The sequence below is a fragment of the Sesamum indicum genome, linkage group LG9 (assembly GCF_000512975.1).
Source record: "Sesamum indicum cultivar Zhongzhi No. 13 linkage group LG9, S_indicum_v1.0, whole genome shotgun sequence".
Taxonomy (NCBI): Eukaryota; Viridiplantae; Streptophyta; class Magnoliopsida; order Lamiales; family Pedaliaceae; genus Sesamum; species Sesamum indicum.
The window spans coordinates 11,564,585-11,585,202 of NC_026153.1; the positions used below are offsets into that span (position 1 = coordinate 11,564,585).

Below are 20,618 nucleotides of genomic sequence, written 5' to 3' on the forward strand. Positions count from 1 at the left end.
CGTCTATTTCTAGACTCTTTGAGTCCATCAACTTTTTTATCCTATCATGAGATGTGCGACCCAGCTTGCATGTCAAATGTGCGAGTTTTCTTGATTATCTAACATGCGATTTTTTGAACAATCATACGCATATTATGTTGTGGGATGATATAAAGGTCATTTATTAGTTTACCTAACAAGTACGAAGAACCATTCTTTAACAGATAAAAATAGTTGTGACTTATTGAAAACTCATAACTTTCTTTGTCCAAAACAAGAATAGAAATGATGTTCTTAATCATGCTAGGTACATAATAACATTCCTTCAAATTAATCCTAACATGATCACTAATACTAAGTGGACTCGTCCCACGGCTTTAGCAACAACTCTTTTTCCATTTCCAAGCTGCAGGTTTACCTCGCCCTAACTTAGTCTTTTATTTCTTTCCATCACCTACAACTCATTATAGACATGAGCATCACAACTAGTATTTAATACCCAAGAAGCATGATTAGCGACCATATTAATTCTAACAAAAAACATATCTTGGATAGAGATAAGGAATTTAGGACAGTTCCTCTTTCGATGCCCCTTCTCATAGCAGTAGTGTTAGGCATCTTGTGTTTTGCTGGTTTAAAAACCTCTTATTCCTTCCTCTTGACAACGGTCAAGGCCTTGACAACTGGTTTTCTCACAGAGGTTGGGCCTTTGTCTTTGCTCTTTTTCTTCTTGCAAAGGGGGGCCTTTTGTGCCTTCTTGGAAGTCGAAGCCTCCCCCAACATGATCGCAGGCTCCTATTTCTTGATTGTCGCCTCAAATTGGATTAACATATTGATCAATTCAAGAATAGACTTCTCAAGTTCATTCATGTTGAATTTTACGACATTGAGTGAGGGAACGACTGAAGGAATACATCCATATATATGTCGTTCTGAATCCCTAATATTGAAAAATAACAATGGATCGTATAAGTATCTCATAAATTGATATCTCATATAATAAATGATTATGTGCGCATAGAAATAAAATCACATAGGCACATAATTGTGGATATAATTAACCTTTTGCATCGGAAGTATGTCAAGCCATGTATATGAATCTGGTTCGTCTACAAGCCCATGGTTTTGATTTGATAACAAACACATCATCTTTCTCTTTGATTTGGGATCACCTCAGGATCATCTTCAATATATCCCTATGTTAGATCTTGCTCCAAATATTGTGGAAACCACAATCATGCCTTGGTCACCTCAGTGGATTACTACCAGAGTAATTGACTGATTTATACACTTCAAATCTAAGGAATCCATAATGATGCTCTAAGAAAGAACGCAGAGAGAAAAATAGATAGAGTATTTGGAGAGAGTATTGTGATCAATTCATTTGTATCACACTTGTGTTTCATATTTCTATAGGTGTACTCAATCCTATCCCTAAGAGAAGTCGACATCTCAACATATATTTGGAAGACTACAACTCTATTTCAAATAGGGTCTATCTCAGAGGAGTCGTTATCCCAACATGTATTTGGGAGACTCTCCATCTCAAATATGGATGTATATCACGGGATCCACAAACCCGACCCAATATTCAAATCTCACACTCATACATATTTGACTCAATCTCCATGATACTCATTATCTTAATTTCTCAATCTCCCATTCATCCCTTTATACAGAAATAGGCATGCGATAAACAATAAGGAACAATGAGGAGAGTTATATTAAGTCACCACCAAACTAACATAATCTTACAACTCAACAACTCGTTGTGTACCCCAAACTATGTTGTCGCACTTAATCAAGCATTTCTAGTGTTAGAATAGATAACCAGAAAGCCAATTGAATTGACATAGATGTAATCTATTTTGACAACACTCAATATAATGTAATATGATTCGGTGAATAAAATAAGTGTTCACTATTGGCCTTATCTTTCTTATGTTCATATCTGCTTAACATCACAACAAAGCCCACAAATCATTTAGACAACCATGCAGTTGGACTGCGCATTAGATAGCGGTTATGAATACAACTGCTAAGGGGTTGGGTCTAAAACATTCCAAGTCGAGCACCTCGAGATTGGGCATCGAGTGTCCTATGGAGACTTTCACTAAGATTCGCATTCATTTGATGAGTGCCGCATTTCATCAGCGACAAATGTTGGACGTCTATGCGATCTTAGTGTTTGATTGACTAGGTGTTGAATCAATTGAAGTGACTCATGGGGATCATCATATGGAAGTCTTGGTGGCTTGGTCAGTATGACTTAAATCCTTGGCTCCGATAGTATGAAAGTACACCTCAGACTTGAGGAGCTACAACAGTTAATGGCATAAGATGACTGTATCTTAGATCTGGCGAGAGGTGATTATGTCATAGACATGATCATTATAAGCTTTGTCCAGTGCAGTCAGAGTATGTATCAAGGACAGTGAGTTTCAAGAAGAGGATCCATCCCTTGTGAGTATATGATAAAGGTATCTCCTATGCACTTGGAGATGCGTTCGCGCCTTATAAACCTGTGGCCACTGTGATTGATAGAATAGGAAATGGTTTCCTATAGTCGAGCAATTAAGCGTAACACAGTCTCAAGTATTAAAGCATAGATGCCTAGTCCAAGATGAAAACTGATGCCAAATTCCATGCCATAAACTAAGGCCGGAAGACGGTATATGGAAGAACCATACATTTATAGGATCGAGAGTATAAATGTTCATACATATGTTCACCAAGTCTTTAGTGCCATAAATCATTGCTAGACGACCACCCATGGTAGAGGGATAATTCATTAAATTGAATTTAATTAATTATTTGTGTGGACACTGGCCCAAGTCTAGATGAAGATGAACCTAAGAATCACACATAAATAATCGAGGAAGAGCAAGAAATTAGTTCGGAATTGATTCTAGAAGGTGTAAATAATTGGATTATTTACATGTGGGGTGATCCATTGGATAGATAGTCCAAGATTAAATAAATTAGATTAATTGAATTGAGCTTATCTTAATTAATTAATAAATTAAATGTATAATTAAGAGACAATTTTGGACTTATATCCTTAATTGGATTAAATGACATTATGCTCAATTTAATTTAGATTTTATTAAATTAGATTTAATTAAATTTATTGGGTTTGAATTTATTTTAACCCGGTCTACTAAATTGAAGCCCACTTGCCAACAACAACATTGAATTCTATGTTTGAAAGGAGAGTTGACCAAGCTTGGCCATATTTGGAACCCTCTCTATATGGCATGATTGGATCATACCATATAGATGGAGGGATTGCCTTACAGATAAGTGGAATGTATTTAGACACATTTTCACTTATCTATACAATACATATATATATATATATGTTTGTGTATAATTATTATGGAATAATAAGACAATACACACAACAGAAAATCCTCTCCTTCCTCTTTTGAGATTTTGGCTGCCCCCTCTTCGTTTTCTAAGAGCTTGGTTGTGATCTCTTCTAGCAAAGGGATCAATGTTTTCTTTGTTTTGGTGTGGTGTGGTGTGTATAATCTATAGCGGATTCCTCCACTAGAATCTTGGGTGAATGAATAGTAGGTACAAATTCAAAGTGAAAGAGTAATCTCGTTTTAAATATATACACCTTTCATTTGTTATACAATAGCTTTGTATGAATATTCCTTGCTTTTATTTCATACTACACTGAATGCCCGGGAACACCCCTTAGTTGGACTATTTAATTTTGTTTATGCATGAGTTTTACACTTTAATCCTCATGCTCGCTTCCGTTAGCACGTTCCCGGCCTGATCTGCTTCCCTTTCATCTAGATCCCTCAATAAGTAGAGCATGCTTAACTCACTCAAATATGTATCCATATTCCTGACTGGTCGGACATTTTTCAATACAATCGCCCGAGCTCTAACAATAAAACACAAGTGTGTTACCAACTTAGTTCTCCCTCGGCTTTTGTTCCAATCAGCTTGGTCTTGACAGCTTTTCTAAACATGCTATGACAGACCAAATCACTCAAGGCCATTGGATATCATGCTAATGTAGCGTTATCAAGCTTACGCCTCATGACATAATCCAGAGTCCCAAATGGAACAAGAAATAATATGGCTAACATAGTGACGAAGTAGGAACCTATTCAGTCACTTCACATAGAGGTCATCTTAAAACACATGTAGTATGAATACATCTTATGATGGAGCTCCCACTCAAATTAGGCATGTCACCACTCTTAACATGATATGTACTTAAGTCCAGTCGTTATCCAAGCGCGTAACTTGCGCAATTCCAGACAGTCACTCTCTTAATGCCTTCTAGTAGTTCGCACGTGCAGCTAAAAGTTAGACCTTTTACGAAGTGCAGACACACTTCATAATCGATCAAATATATAATTTCATCTTACCTCCTCTAGATAAAGCGACTATTCTTATATATTATCCTTCCCCACTTCTCAACTGTGAAGGTGATCAATTGCATGGCTGATTTATGCAAAATGATCTTTCAAGTCCCATCCCACTCGCTATCACAACGCTAGGCGATTTCCCGTGTGGGAGGGCCAATTAGTGAAAGCAATGAAAATGCGAGCGGATCGGCTTGGGAACGCGCAAGCGAAAGCGGTAAAATAAAAGAATGTAAATTAAAACCAAAACGTAATAAAACCATGATTCTGAGGGGTGCACCCTTGGAGTTCTCAGGCATTCGGTTTAGTTAATAATAAACAACAATAAAACTAAAGGGGCTTATGGTAAAATTAAGGCGAGAGGTACAAAAATCATAAATCAAGAATTACCTCTTTGGTTGATTTGCTTCCAACCTCCTCCGTTTGATCCATTCACGCAAGTCTTTAACTTAGAAGCCCTCTAAAGACACGTCCACACCACACCGGAATATGGGATCCCTCAATTCTCTTTTCTAGAAGAAAATTAGGGAGAATTAAGTGTGCTTGTGAGAGGGGCGGCCGAATTGAATGTTCGAGGTTAGGAATTTTTTGTTTTTATGTAATGTCTTCATTAGTTATTCCGAATAACTAATATACATATATATACCTTGAATGTATGTACTAGAATGTATCTAGATTCATTCTAAAATCCATAAGGTAATAAACCCTTTATTCCAAATAAAGGATGACTAACATGGCACTTTTTAAAAGTAAAATTATTAGTCAATAATTTTCTTTTCTAGAATTTTCCAACAACTTAATTAGGGGGTGCTTTGGCCGATTTTATTTAAAAATAAAATACAAGGCTCAAATAATTTTAATTAAATTCAATTTTAATTAAAATTTACCTAATTAAGCCTGTATATATTTAATCCAATTAAATATATGAGCCCAATAAGCCTTTTACTAATTAATAAGTCCAACTTATTAAATAATAAGGGCAAGCTCAATACAAATTAATCCTATTAATTTATTCTTGGGCTCCTCCATCCATTGGATCCCTCTCATTTATAAGTAATCCAATTACTTATGGAATTAATCCCCAATTAATCCCTCGTCCCTTCTTGGTGATTTGTGTCTCTTTAGGTTCACCTTTCAGCTAGACTTGGACTAGTGTCAAATACTATTATTAATTAAATCTAATTTAATTAATAGTTCTCAATCAACCTTTCATCAAAAAAGTCTATCACTATGGGTAGCCGTCTAGCAATGGTCCATAGCACTAGAGACTATGCAAATATCAATGTGAACTTTTAAGCTCTTGAGTCCATACGAGTACGGTCCTTTCGTCTACCGTCTCCCGGCCTTAGTCTAGGGCATGAAATTGGGTGTCGTCTCCCATCTTGGACTAGGCATCTATACTAAATATTTAAGATCGCATTACGCCAAATTGCTCAACATAGGAACCTATTTTTTTCTATTGGACCAATGACTGCCGCCACAGGTTTATTAAGCATAAACGCATCTCCAAGTGCATAAGAGATACCCCTGTCATGTTTTTATAGGGGCGGATCCTCTTCTTGGAACTCACCGTCCTCACTATATATTTTGACTGCACTCAACAAGGCTTATGATGACCGTGTTTGAGACACGATCGCTCTCGCACAAATCCAAGATACAGTCATCTCATGCACGTGACTGTCGTGATTCCTCAAGTCCGAAGACTACTCCCGTACTATCAGAGCTGGGGACTCAAGTCGTACCGACCAAACCTGTAAGGCTCCCATATGACGATCCCGGAGAGTTAGTTCAATTAGTTGACCACTTGTCAACTAACGCACTAAATTTGCATAGATGTCCAACGTCTGTCACCGATGAAATGCGGTACTCATATAATGAATGCAAAACCCAGTACAAGTCTCAGTAGGACTCTCGATCCCCAGTGTCAAGGTCCTCGACTTGGAACATTTCAGGACCAACCCTTAGAAGTTGGTTTCACAGCTGCCATCTAATGCGCTGTTAGAAATGGTGACCAGAAAGCCAATTGAATTGGCGATTTTTTTGGAACATTTTAGCAATCTTTATGAATGTGATATTATCTTGATGAATGTAGTAAGCATTCATCTGTGACACCATGTGTTTGTTGTGCTTACTATTTACGTTAAACGGGATTTTAACGTCATAGGAAGTGCCTACAGACCAATTGAATAACCCATGTAGTTGGGTGCGCATTAGATGGTAGCAATGAAACCAACTTCTGAGGGTTGATTTAGAACTTTCCAAGTTGAGGATCTCGAGACTGGGCATCAAGAGTCCTATAAAGACTTGCACTAAGTGTTGCATTTATTGTATGAGTGTCGTGTTTCATTGGCGACAGACATGGGATGCTTATGCAATTTTAGTGGATTAGTTGACAAGTTTGTTAACTGATTGAACTGATTTGTGGGAATCGTCATATTGAAGCCTTGGAGGCTTGGTCGATATGACTTGAATTCTCGGCTCCAGTAGTATAGGATTAATCCTGGGATTTGAGGAATCATGGCAGTTGCATGCATATGATGGCTATATCTTGGATCTGGCAAGAGCTGACTGTGTCTTCGATGTGGTCATTATAAGCCTAGCCCAGTGTAGTCGGATTATGTATTGAGGACGGTGGGTTTCAAGATAGAATCCGTCCATATGATGGATATATCTCCTATGCGCTCTGAGATAGTTTAGACTCTCTAAGTCTATGGCCATAACGATTGGTCGGATACGAAATGGTTTTCTTTGTCGATCAAAAGAGTAAACGCATCTCAAGTACTCAGTATAGTTCCCTAGTCCAGGATGGGAACCGATGCCCAATTACATGCCCTGGACTAAGGCCGGGAAATGGTCGACGGAAGGACTATACTTGTATGAAACTTGAGAGCCTAAATGTTCACGCCAATATTCACCTAGTCTCTAGTGCTATGGACTGTTGCTAGACGACCACCCATGATGACGGAGATTTCTGATTAATGGTTAACTGAAAATAATTAATTAAATTAGATTTAATTAATTATTTGTGTTGGACACAATGCCCAAGTCTAGCTAAGAGTGAACCTAAAGAGTCACATACGGAATTAGTGGGATTAATTTGGAATTAATTCGAGAAGAAACAAATTAATTTAATTCAAGAAGAATATATAAATGATTGGATCATTTACTTAATGGAATATTTGATGGATGGCTCAAGAATTAATTAAATGGATTAATTAATTTTGAACTTAACACCTTTAAATTAATTATTACCGTGCAAACATAAGAAATAATTAATAGAGAAAAAATATTAATAAAAAATAGACAAAATAATATCCATGATGCTCCATTTAAATTTAAATAGTACAATAAATACAATCCCTAAAATATGTAACGCAACAAAAATCCCATCTCCCTTTATCCCTCTATTTTTCATTCATTTTACAAAGTAAATTATTTATGTTAAAATACATATAAATATAATTAAAATATGCCATATACTTACTCAAAAAATATAAAATACTATAAATTAATTATGTTATATGTATATTCGGTGTAATATTTAAAAATTTTAAAGAAGTATAAATAATTAATACAAGTGAATTACAAATACAAAAAGAAATATCGCGATTTTAATAATTTATAGGATTATATAAGTTGGGATAGTTATTATTAAATAAAATTTATTAGTAACTAATCATCTAATAATTATGAATTAATAAAATTAATTAAATATATGTAATATAAATAGGAATAGTTTAAATAAAGTAGGCAGAGATTATCATTAATAAAAATAACACGAAAAAGACAAAAGTCCGTAGCGCACTTTTCGAATTTCAGGACATCTGGACTTGACAAAAGATATTAACATAATACAGCAGAAGCTAAAATTTACAATATAGACCATATTATATATATATATATATATATTTTTATAAATACAAAAAACTATACATAGAAAAAATATTAAATAAGAAACAAAATAAATTTACATAATTTTTTATGTTAAGGTCAGCATTTTACATCTAATGTCCAAAACAAGATAACAAAGAGAATTTCAAATGGTGTAATTTCATATTTTGAGAAGGGTTTAAATATAATTAATCTTGAAATTTATTGCTCTTTCTTCCGACAAAGAGGGGATTTGTTCTTCATTGAACCTGTAATTTATAATTTTTTCATACCAAACAAAATGCATAATTAATCCCATAACTTCATATTCATCGATTTTTTTATCGATAATCAATAAGTCAATACCTACGAATTCCCAATAAGATTAGAACATGACTAAACTTGCACAAGTATTACCATTGCTGGGACCATAAATTCAAAAAATTATTTTCATGTTATTCTTTTCAATCTGTGATATTTTATAATATAAAAAATAATGAATTCGATTGAATTACAAATATAAAAAGAAATATCAATGATTTTAATAATTTGTAGGTTATATGGATAATCATTATTAAATAAAACTAATTAATAACTAACCACCTAGTAATTATGATTAATACCTACAATATAAATAGGGATAGAAGCAGAAATGACCATTAATCAAAACAAGAAGAATAGTTACCTTTTGCAACAACTTGTTCATATGTAACAAAAAATTCTATTAATAAAATATCCAAATTTATCAAAATATATTGACAGAGCATGAATAAAAGTTTATTAAATTAAAATTAACTAAAAATAATAATCTTGTGCAAAAGTTAAATACATTTGAATATCATGATAACTAGAATGGATTTAGCCTTTTGATAAATAATATTAACAGAGAAGAGCATGCATGAAAGATAATGAGGCATTGAAAAACCTCTATATGATCACGTTCCCTTGACTACATTGAACTATTAAAAAGGAATAAATTAAAAGTGAATTATTATGAATATTTCGCCACATGCATTGCCCCCAAACACATCGATAGAAATAAATCACTTACATCAAATGAAAATTTAATTATCATATTATTGAATTTTTCTATCAATTAATCTTGGATGCACAAAAAATTGTGGTTTAGTAAGTTCTGTACTATTGGTACCCCATGTTTCGAGGGAAGAACTGGTAGAAGGCCAAAGTTAAGAACCTCATACTTTTATTTTATTTATTTTTTTCCGACTTTAGACATTTTATCCTAGCTTTTCCACAATATTTTCTTTTGCAAAAATATAAAATAAATAAATAATATATTAATATGAATAAGATCAAGACCAACACGAAACCATGGAATTAAAAAAAACTGATAGTATAACAGCACAAATTAATACTAATACTATGAATGTCTAGATAAATTAACTTTTTATCATCAATAATCAATAACTGATCAGTTTAAAATCATTTCACATAAAAAATTTTAAAAATATCAAAGACATGACCTTAACATACAAAGAAATAGAATAACAAATAGACAAAAAGGAAACAACCTATAAATCAATAATTTATTGGTTACTGAATTACTTATATATTCAATTAGAATATTAATAAATTTAGATATATTTATAAAACATAAAACGACGTGTTATCTAACTAACTGTATAAATCATCAATTTTAATAATATATATAAACAAGAAGTAAAATGAGAATCATCATTGACATAACTTAATATTTTTATTTAATTAAATGAAAGAGAAATCAAAACTGATATTTTTCTTCATTAATTGTAAATTTGCAATAGAGAACAGAAATTTTAAAATAAATATAGTTATGATAAGTTATATCTGGTTAACTTATACATTTTAACTTAAAATGGCTAATAACCTGAGTAAAATATCATACACAATCAGTCATACGCATATAATATGCATATAAAACTTAAATGTTTTTGTAAGATAATTAAACCCAACCTTAGCGGTATACCATATTCATATCTACAATTTAATGAGAATAATATGCATATAAAACTTAAATGTTTTTGTAAGATAATTAAACCCAACCTTAGCGGTATACCATATTCATATCTACAATTTAATGAGAATAATATGCATATAAAACTTAAATGTTTTTGTAAGATAATTAAACCCAACCTTAGCGGTATACCATATTCATATCTACAATTTAATGAGAATAATATGCATATAAAACTTAAATGTTTTTGTAAGATAATTAAACCCAACCTTAGCGGTATACCATATTCATATCTACAATTTAATGAGAATAATATGCATATAAAACTTAAATGTTTTTGTAAGATAATTAAATAATAATTAAATAATAAGATAATTTATACTTTTTTTTTTAAAGAAAATGACTAATAATTTCAAACTATTCATAAATAAAAGAATAGCAACAAAGGAAATGCAATGATGTATTAAAACTGTAAACCCATCAGAGGAAGACAGTACTTACCAATTCATCCACAACAATCAATCAGATTCCCGCACAAAGAAGAGAAGAGCTATTTGATACATTAAAAATTAGATAATGGTTTGCTAATGTAGCTATGAGAAGCATTTTCCAAGATAAATTGTACGGAAACAATGCTCAGAAGCATTCCTGATTTAAGTGGGGGAATAGATTGCTACTTCATTTGGCAATTCAAATGTGTATTCAACTATGGGATCCATGATGGTGTTCGACTATAAAGTTATGCATGAACCACAAATGGGTAAAATATTAAAGCTAAACCTTCACAAATTACAAAACATATTAAAGAATCATAAATAAAAGATTATTAATTAGAAGCGCATCTCATAAATTTAAAACAAGAAACCAATGGATTGAACTTCGTTGGCTTCTTTTCAATAGGTTGTAAGCAAAACAAAACGAATGGTCAGAAAAGAACACAATGAAAAAATCACTTTGTTTATTAATCCTGTTTCTTTTTAAGGTTGGAGTACAAATGAGAAAGAGGTATAGTAGAATGTTCTCACCGTATAAAGTGAATTTGTGTGGCGCTGGATTACTCCTCATTTCAGCAATTGTTTTCATTCCCTGTCAAGTCTTATTACGTGGCCACAAGGCTTTCGCCGCAAGAGCATAGTGTATAGCAGAAGATCAGATTAATTCTCAGTTTACATTAATTTAATTAATAAGGTATCAATCAGAATGAGTTACAGAAGGCAAGGCAGTTTTTCCTTGATGTCATTCCTCTAATTTCCCTTTCTCAAATTGAAGAACCAACTAGCTGGCAGAAACATTAATTATTAGCAGCTTATAATGGTGCACAAGCAATTGCAAGAAAAAAGATTTCCTCAAGGATACATGAAATTATATCACATGGCATATGTCAATCAACTTATTCCCCTTCTCTCGGATCCTCTAGTCAATTGTTGTTTATTACACTTAATAAGCAGTACTATTTCTTCAGGTGCCGCTGTCTCCAACCATGAAGAGAGACAAGGTTGGTTAAGAAAGAAGAAACGAAGATTAAAGCACCAAAACCCCAATGTCCCTTCTCTTCTTTTCTTTCTTTCTTTTGGCTATCCAAAGCGTCTACCAATAACAAGAAAGCTCGATAGCACCACTAAATCACCAAAATTAAAAATAGAATAGTATTTAGAAAAATAAAATACACATGCAGTTGATAGATCATGTCCTCTGCAACACCAGACCAATAATCTCATCAAAGTATGGCAATCGAGTTGCAGTTACCTCTGCTTTACATTCACTGGTGGACACAAAAATAGTCATAGAGGTTAGTAAGATCAACTGCAATATTTTCCCTTGTAGCTTTTCTTAGTAGGGACAAGTAACTGAAACAAAGCTCGATAATTCAAGTAAATAGTGCGACAAATTACCTCACCACTCGCAATCTACATTCTCATGATCAAACAACCATCAACCTTACTACTCCCTTAGTTTATGCGAGTTTGGTGTATTCTGAATTTCTGGGTAGCAATACAAAATGTAATCTTCCCCTTTCATCAGAGGGCAAGCCCATATATAACAGCTTGTGAAACCACGCTTTTTGCAGTATTCTAAGTATCCAATCTGAAAATATAAGTGATGGTACAAACAGACCAGGTATTGAAACTCCAATGTAGCAAAAGAACAATGGGTCCAGAATACTTGCCAAAGGTTTCGTGGTACAAAAATGTTCGCAAACCTCTCCAGTCATTGCTTTGACCTCAGGCCTGAAATACTTAAGTGAGTCCAGGTAAGATAGGTAGACTCAGTGATGATTAGGCTGCTTAGGCTGCTGACATTTGGATCCAAATTCTTGAACATACATCCCAACTAGCCACACTTCAACACCTTTAATTTTCTGAATAAATTGTATTACCTGGAAGACAGAATTTTGTACTATTACATAAAGTAGATTTTAGTTGTTAAACACAAGATATCTAAGGAGGCATTTTAAGGAACAATCTCCAGTTATCTACTTTTTGTTAAGGTTAACCAATCTTGTGCAAACCTTCACCCCACCCCATGATAATAAATAACAACAGAACACAAGAATACTAATAATAAGAGGTCCAACTGGGAAACCTTATAAAGTTCAACTCGTTTTACTCTAGACTTCAATTCTCTATCAGAATCATAAAGTAATAGCTTCTATTGATACAACTTTTGATTTGAAGCTTCACATTTTTTTTCTAGAATTAGAAAACCCACTGAAGGTAATTTATTCCGACAAGACTCTACTAAATTCTCTCACGTAAAATAAACTAACTCCGGTACTAGACTTCTAAGTTTGGTGCTCTTCCAATGGATATACACATAACACGGACCTTAGATTTATAGGGGTATTCTGCCGGATAATCTCCCTCTAGGAAAATTTCAAGAAATCCTGGTCTAACTTCCAACTTCTTGTCCACTGGACACCACCTCTTAGTACAATTGCTTCTGCTCCAGGCACCTGCCAAAAGTTCACATCGTAATATTAACAATAACATAAACTACAATACTAAGAATAAAACCAATAAGACTACTAAATAAACACGGGATTACTTAGAAATATTTGGTTACAATGGAAAAAATAAATCCCAAAACATCTTATCCAATTCGGTATGCAAATGTGCCTGGAATAAATGCATCACACAATGCATATACGTAAAAGGATCACCTCACCATAACTTTTGCTTTGAAGCCTTGCTGTGTCCTGCCTTTCTTGTTTCAGCTTTGCAAATAATCGCTGCTCTATGCGATCACTCAAAATTGTTTTAGGCAAATCCTTGGTTCCTAGAACAGCACTCTGCGGTAATGGCACATGGTCACCTCTTCTTCTATATAACAACTTGGACAAGTGTAGTCAGCCTGTCCACCATTCTTTCTTCTACCATAGAATAAATGCACAAATTTGATGATGCCACGCTTCACACTTGTCGCATTGGGAGCCACTGCACAAAATAAATATTCAGCATTTAGGACTATTTGTCATAAGCAAAACAACATCTTTATACGTTAAAATGGCATACCCATTCTTCAGTTTCGTCGTCATTTTTCTTTTTCCCCATCCTTGCCTTTGTAAGACCACTTCCATCAGCTACGATGGGTTTCACCAGCTCCGATGGTATAGGGCGTACCATTCCTTTTGATGCAAGCACCACAAGGTGTATAATGTATAGGGGCCGGTTCAAAGGTAAGCTTCTCCACTGCACATAATGGCAAGAGTTTCCACACATCGTATGTTCCACTGCTTGATTTTTTTTCCTGCTTTTGATTTGCTCTCAAAACATTGAAGCATACCTAAGAAGAGACTTTTTTGTATATCGAGCTTCATGAGGTGAAGGCATAATTAGCAAGATTACAACCACTACTGACCCATCTCATCTCCCAAACCAAAAGAGTAAAAAGCTTAAAATACAAGGAACAACCAAAAAAAGATCCTGAAAGGAGCTTAAGCAAGAGAAGAAAGACATAGATAAATCATAACATAAAATGCTCCAACAACTTTCACGAAATAAAAAGATAAAAATCAAAATACTTGCTCTCTTCTCCATCTATCAACTCAATCATCTAAAAGCCAGAAAATGAGACATTACTATTTATTATGACAATCCATAAATTCTTTAGCTTTTTGCAAACAAAATGATTCAATATCGAATTTTTTCTTTCATGGTTGGCTGCTTATTAGATTTAGAGTTTATGATAATGATAAAAGTCTTTGATAAATATGCATTCAGATGCAAACACTAACATTAAGGGCCCTTTATGGCCATGGACTACATGCATGAATATCTTAATCAATCATAACGAAAATCCAGCCATCAGCCCCAAAAAACAGACAACACATAATACTGACTTGGCCTACCCAATGCTGAGACCTATAATATGCTGTAATATGGTGCCGGACTTCTGACATTGTCAATGATACTCACTCATTTTCGCCTTGCCAGACTTAGATGCATTTTCGGAAGGTAATGGCGGAATTTCCATCTTAGACTGTTCCATTTCCTTCTCAGCTTTAATGACGTCCTATACACAAAATCCAGTAAGTTAATTTTTGCAGTAGGATCACCTTCTGGCATATGGATATAAGCATCTTCCAAGTCATCCGTTTCATTTCGATCATTTTGTAACAGTCCAACACTTCCAGAAACTTCCATTTTGTCTTATCACTGCTGCCACGATCACATGGATCACAGGGGATGCTACAGTTTGAGCAGTGAGAGAAAGTGGAACATGGGCTTGGTCGGCAGCAACTGCATCATACCTCTCACTTTCTTTGGCGGTGCTTGGTGCTTGAATCAGATGAAGAATCATATTTGAGGTCTTGACCCCACACACATGCTTTGGCACATAGAAGGAATTTGATCCGTGTATATTAGCACATCAGAGGTTTCTTTCTTACCAGCCCTGCAAGTGATGGCATGAAAGTTCATATCACAAGTCGTAGCCATATTTTCAATATAAATGGATTTTAAAAAAAGAACACTAGAAGCTCATGCACTACATCCAAAATTGAATGTTGCACTATAAAATCGCGATCAGCAAACTAGGTGTACCTAATACTAATATTCTGCAAAGAGAATGTATAATTAGACTTTCTTGCCCTTTCCATTTCTTGCTATTTCCATATTGTATGCAAAACAAGAGTCATTAAATGACTCACACCACAAACTTTGGAGCTCTGAAGTCTCATGGGTGGTTGCATATCCAACACATCATTTTCAGAATATAGAATAAGACAAGTAGAAGAGTAGTTGATGCTCGATACATGAGATAAACCCGACCCTTACACTATTGATTTAGCACTACTGCATTTGCCAAAGCAAATTTTCAGTGAAATAAACTTTGAATTAATTACGAAGAATAGCCAATATGTTATGAGAAACGGAATGCCTATAAAATGATAAATTTTCAATAGACCAGTTTTTGAATAAAACAAGGAGAAAATACATGAACCAAGCTTTGTGTTGTGAAATTTTGCATGTCTCGTGCTTGCCACCATTACCAGTGCCCCAATAATTAAATGTGCTGCAATTGGCTAACAATAGATAATGAGGAGCTGCTTTAATAGCAACACAAGCAAAACATAAAACCCCGCAAGTGACACATGAAAATAGTCCTTGCTCATGTGTTCAGAAGCTCTCTTTGTTTCAGAATTTACCAGCTATGCATAATGAGCCATAGAAGGAACCTCACTGCAAACTAGTGAAACATCATCATGAGCATTATAGCATGCCGTTTTGAACTCAAGATCAAGACTACACATTCAATTTCTATCCTCATACATTTATATTTTATTTTCATCTCACTGACTCATTAATATGAAATAAGTAAAATAACTTACACTTTATAAGCATGTAAACGTATATGAAATTAATATCTTGACTAATTACATTAAAAATTTTAGTTAGCATATTCTAAAGTAAAACCATAGACTATAATGAAATAAATTTTTAAATAGAAAGACACACAAAATTAATTACAAGACATGCTAGCTCTGAACTTCACGCAGAAATCCATTCACCACAATAACACAAGAGTTAAATCTCACTTCTATAACTTCCAACTTTGATGTGTAAAAAACTATCACCTACCTTACACTACCACTCCCACTCCCATCCTCTAGGAAATTGGGCTAACTTAACATCACTAAGGTATGCAATAAAATCTTTTTCAATCACTTGAAATAAGAACACACAGAAGCTTTAAGATATATCTTATCAGATTCCCCCAGACCGAAACCATGACAGCCCTCAAGCATGTCTCAATCCAAATACACGAATTATCCAAGTAGCAATTCTCAAATTTCCGTTCATGTCACTCAAGTATAACCCCTATACTAATAAGACTTAATAGTATAAGAAGAACCAGTAGTATTGAGACAAGCACTTGAGTCCACATACAACATTCAACACACAAGTATCCCATTGATTTCATCAAAATAAAATGAAACAAGTCTCAACACTCTCACAAGGGTATCACTGTATCACTCCACTCATAAAGTGTTTAGGAATTTGGGTTCCACTCAAATCAATACATAGAATGCCATTACCATAGGCTTGCTTGTGAATCAAATCTCCTCCACCAACGGAATGAAAATTAATACATGAATCAAAGGGTCTTTCCATGGGTTGTAATGGGGTTTAGGACAAGGTGTGGCAAAAGATAGGCTGAATTATGGCTTATGAATTCAAAGGAGTGATGCCGACCTAGTTGCTTATCCTTCCAACCTCACTGCCTTCAACTCGATTCGAAGAAACTTGAACAATCAAACACTTGATTTTTTTCGTTTTCTGTTTCTGTTTCTCCTTTTTTCTTTCCTCAATCTTTTCTTCTTTCGTTTCTTTTTTTCTTCTCTTCTTCTTCCTTTTCTTCTTTTTCTTCTTTTCTTCTTCTTTTTTCTTCTTTTTCTTCTTCTCTTTATTCTTTCTGTTACATCATTTGTTTCTTCATTTCATCGTTCCATTTCTTTTTTTCTTTTCCTTGGGGCTAGGAGTGCATCCCTCATATGCAACTTCATTTCATTCACTCATTTTCATGTCGATGTACAAGCAACCAAGCCAACACCATTCCCTTGAATGGGTTCAAAAATCACTTCAGAAGATAATCAAGAAAGGGGTGAATAAGCTTATAACGTGGTTTAACCAGCAAAAGAAAAGCCAAGGCTCAAATGAGTTTTTCTATGGGTGAATTCAAGGTAGGCTCTTTTGAGGTAATGGGGTACTCCTAAGTGCCCTTATCACTTTCATGCACCAATCTTACAAGAATGTGAACTCAAAATGTATTACACAAGCAAGTTCTAGAATGAACACACTAAGTTTGATGCCCTCAATCAAAAGAAATACAGGAGCACTATTTATGAAAGTGCTTTGGCCCAAAAGCTCACATAAAGGCTTTTGTGTTGATTCTTGAACATTGTTCATTTGATGCGGTCAATGGAACACACTTCACACAACTTTTTTTTTTATATGCCACTAGTGCTAGTTTCTCCTACTTATCTCGACTTATACCAAAAATTCCTATTAATCTAAGGGATATCAAAAGACAACAATCAAAAAATTCAAGTGCTACCACAGGATAATTCGCATATTTTTCTCAAGACACTAACATCCTTCACAAGTTTCAGTGTTCAATAAAAATTGCAACCCCCAAATAAAATTTTTTAGTCCCCACACATCACACATTCCAACACATTAATTCCCCGACTAATCTAATTCAATTGTCACAATGAACATTGGGCTCCAATCTCTTGTACTTTATTAAAGGAAAGAATGTTTGTCAAGTCACTCTAATCCAATTAGAGTAACATGTCATAATCCAAAGAGAGCACAAGCAACAATAAATCAAAGTTTTGGAAGTTCCTAGTCAAATCTTCCTTTATTTTTCTGAAACAAGTCTTTCATAACTACGTTCTATAGAGATTGTGCCTCTTTATGATCTAATTCAAATGTCAAAATGTATTAATGAGAAACAATGAGCTAAAGAAACTAAAGAAAAGATAAATTCAAGCATAGCAAATCTTATCTACGTATAAGAATTGCGAAACATACCTGTTAATCTCAAACCAAAGATAAAAATGCAGCAAATTTCATGCACCTCACAAACAATAATCATGAATATTGCCATATGGTTGTAACTACCAAGGGGTGCACATGTGAGGCAAGGTGCCATGAGCTCCACCAGCCTACCTTATCTGCATTGCCATTGCTCATGAAATTGAGGAAGCATACTAGTAAATATACATATGAAACGATGACTAACCCAGTGACACTAAAATAAAACTTAGAACATATCTGCATAAAGGTACCAGTTGCTTATCTCAATATAATTCTTATATAGTGTTCACGCAAAGTAATGCTCAAATTTTGCAATGCCATTTTTAGATTTTAAATGTAAAACTCAAGCACCCATGCTTCTCAAAATCCCGCTGTATGCAGTTGGAATAAACTCACAATCTTCAAAATGCTCAAGATCTTCATCAGCATTAGCAGCCTCATTTTGAAGCACCACATTCCTACATGATAATCGAGTTTCAACTTCAACTTCAAATAATAGCTCTTTATATTTGTGATAATGAATACATAGTTTATCCAGCAAAGTAATTTACCAAAGAGGAGGCCGTGCTCTAAAGACTTCATATTCAAGCTTTTGACCCAGCATACATGCTTTGGCACATAGATTGAATCTGATCCGCGTATTTTGGTACATCAAAAGGACCATGTTTCTTTTTAGCAGCCCTGCAAATGATCACATGAAAGTTCGCATCATAAGTCACAGCCATATATTTCATTCCATGTTCTAGAGAATGGAATGGAACACCACTATATCCATCAACTTCTGATTAGCTAACTTGGAAGAGTTTCATAAACGTAATTTTCAAGCAACAAATTGACTTTAAATAGTAGTATCAACTGCAACAAAGAAAAGAGTAAAAAATAACAAGATGGCAGAAAGTGTTGAAATATAACAATTATGGCCAGCCGCTGCACACAAATCATACTTAACATCAGATCATAAGGAAACAGAAATTGTTGAAGGCACTGTTTATAACTTCTCTCTTCATTCTTAGGAGCCGTAATTATACTACAAGAAAAGAAAAATCTATATAAAGCATAAAGAAGAACCAATGCAGTAGAATTTTGCGTTTAAGAGAAATAAAGTATCAATAAACTAAGCTAACATCAGAATTCATAATTGATTAGAGTCTTATTGTTCCACATGTATAAACACCAACCCATTAGAGCAAAATGTTAATCGTGCTGCAGCTAACTACTAAACGTTTAACAAGCAACCGTTTCAATTATTCAAGCTCTGCACCTTCAATTCTCTCCCCTAACTTCCCTTTCTCATATTAGCTAGCTCGCAGAAACATCAATTATGAGCAGCTTACAATAGTGCACAAGCAAGGCGAGAAAACAAAAAATCTCAAGGATACATGAAATTATATCACATGGCATATTTCAACCAACTTATTCCGCTTCTGTCATATCCTCCAGTCAATTGTTGTTTATTATACTCAATAAGCAGTTCTATTTCCTCAAGGGCCCCTGTCTTCAACCATGAAGGGGAGAAGGCTGGTTAAGAAAGAAGAAACGGGGGTTAACACAGCAAAACCCCAACATTCCTTCTCATATTTTCTTTCTTCTTTTGGCTATCCAAAACGTCTACCAATAGCATGAAAGCTCGATAGCACCACTAAATCACCAAAACTAAAAATAGAATAGTAGTTAGGAAATTCAAATGAACATGGAGAGGATTTACCATGAACACCAAAAGTCAGGAGAAACCTTACTTGTCTATAGCTAAAAAGTTTTGCATTGTTCGCAAACCTAAGGATTTCGAGCAACCATCAGAATGCAGCAGAAGCAGTGCATGCATGTTGTATGTGCAATATGATGAAGCTTCCTTCACTAGGAGATATTGTTCCACCCAGCTATATAAACACAGTAAGTTTGAGAACCAAGAAACAGGAGCAGCAGCCACAGTTCTACTTCATGTGTGTGAGGAAAAGAGTCGCACAATGAATGAAATGAAGGCGTAGGGCACGACATAATAAACTGAAAATTGCTACATAGGTAATGAACTTAAAATTGTGATATAGCAGGACAATGACAACAATATCAAAATTGATAGTTGCTAAAGTAAAATGAATCCTTGCTTACAGAACTGAAAAGGACAAACAAACTTCGCGATTTTGACAGCGAAATTACTCTGTGCATCAACAGCAGATGCTTTGATGCATTGTTAGAAAGATCAGTTTGGCCAGATGCCTTCAGAGCTCTTTCCGTCATCTTTTTTGTGAGTCAATTTCAATATTTTCCCTTGCAGATTTTCTTAGCATGGACAAGTAACTGAAACTAAGACAATAATTCAAGTAAAGTAGTATTACCTCACAACTCGCAATCTACAGTCTCATAATCAAACAACCACCAAACTTA

The 20,618-nt window shown here is 34.4% G+C and overlaps 1 long non-coding RNA gene across 7 annotated transcripts in view; it reads right to left on the reverse strand.

Moving 5' to 3' along the window:
* The window catches only part of LOC105171240, an 11,548-nt gene continuing 2,450 nt past the window's right edge, over positions 11,521-20,618 (reverse strand). For 2 of the 7 annotated variants that reach the window (XR_848563.2, XR_848564.2), the window contains exons 4-10: positions 19,973-20,113; positions 18,788-18,917; positions 18,231-18,694; positions 13,707-15,087; positions 13,360-13,628; positions 13,020-13,147; positions 11,521-12,571 (exon numbers count right to left, since the gene is read on the reverse strand). This is a non-coding gene — a long non-coding RNA (uncharacterized LOC105171240). Of the gene's footprint in view, positions 12,572-13,019; positions 13,148-13,354; positions 13,629-13,706; positions 15,088-18,230; positions 18,695-18,787; positions 18,918-19,972; positions 20,114-20,618 lie in introns of all 7 variants that reach the window. The other 5 variants (XR_002287748.1, XR_002287746.1, XR_848565.2 and 2 more) reach the window with 5 other exon arrangements.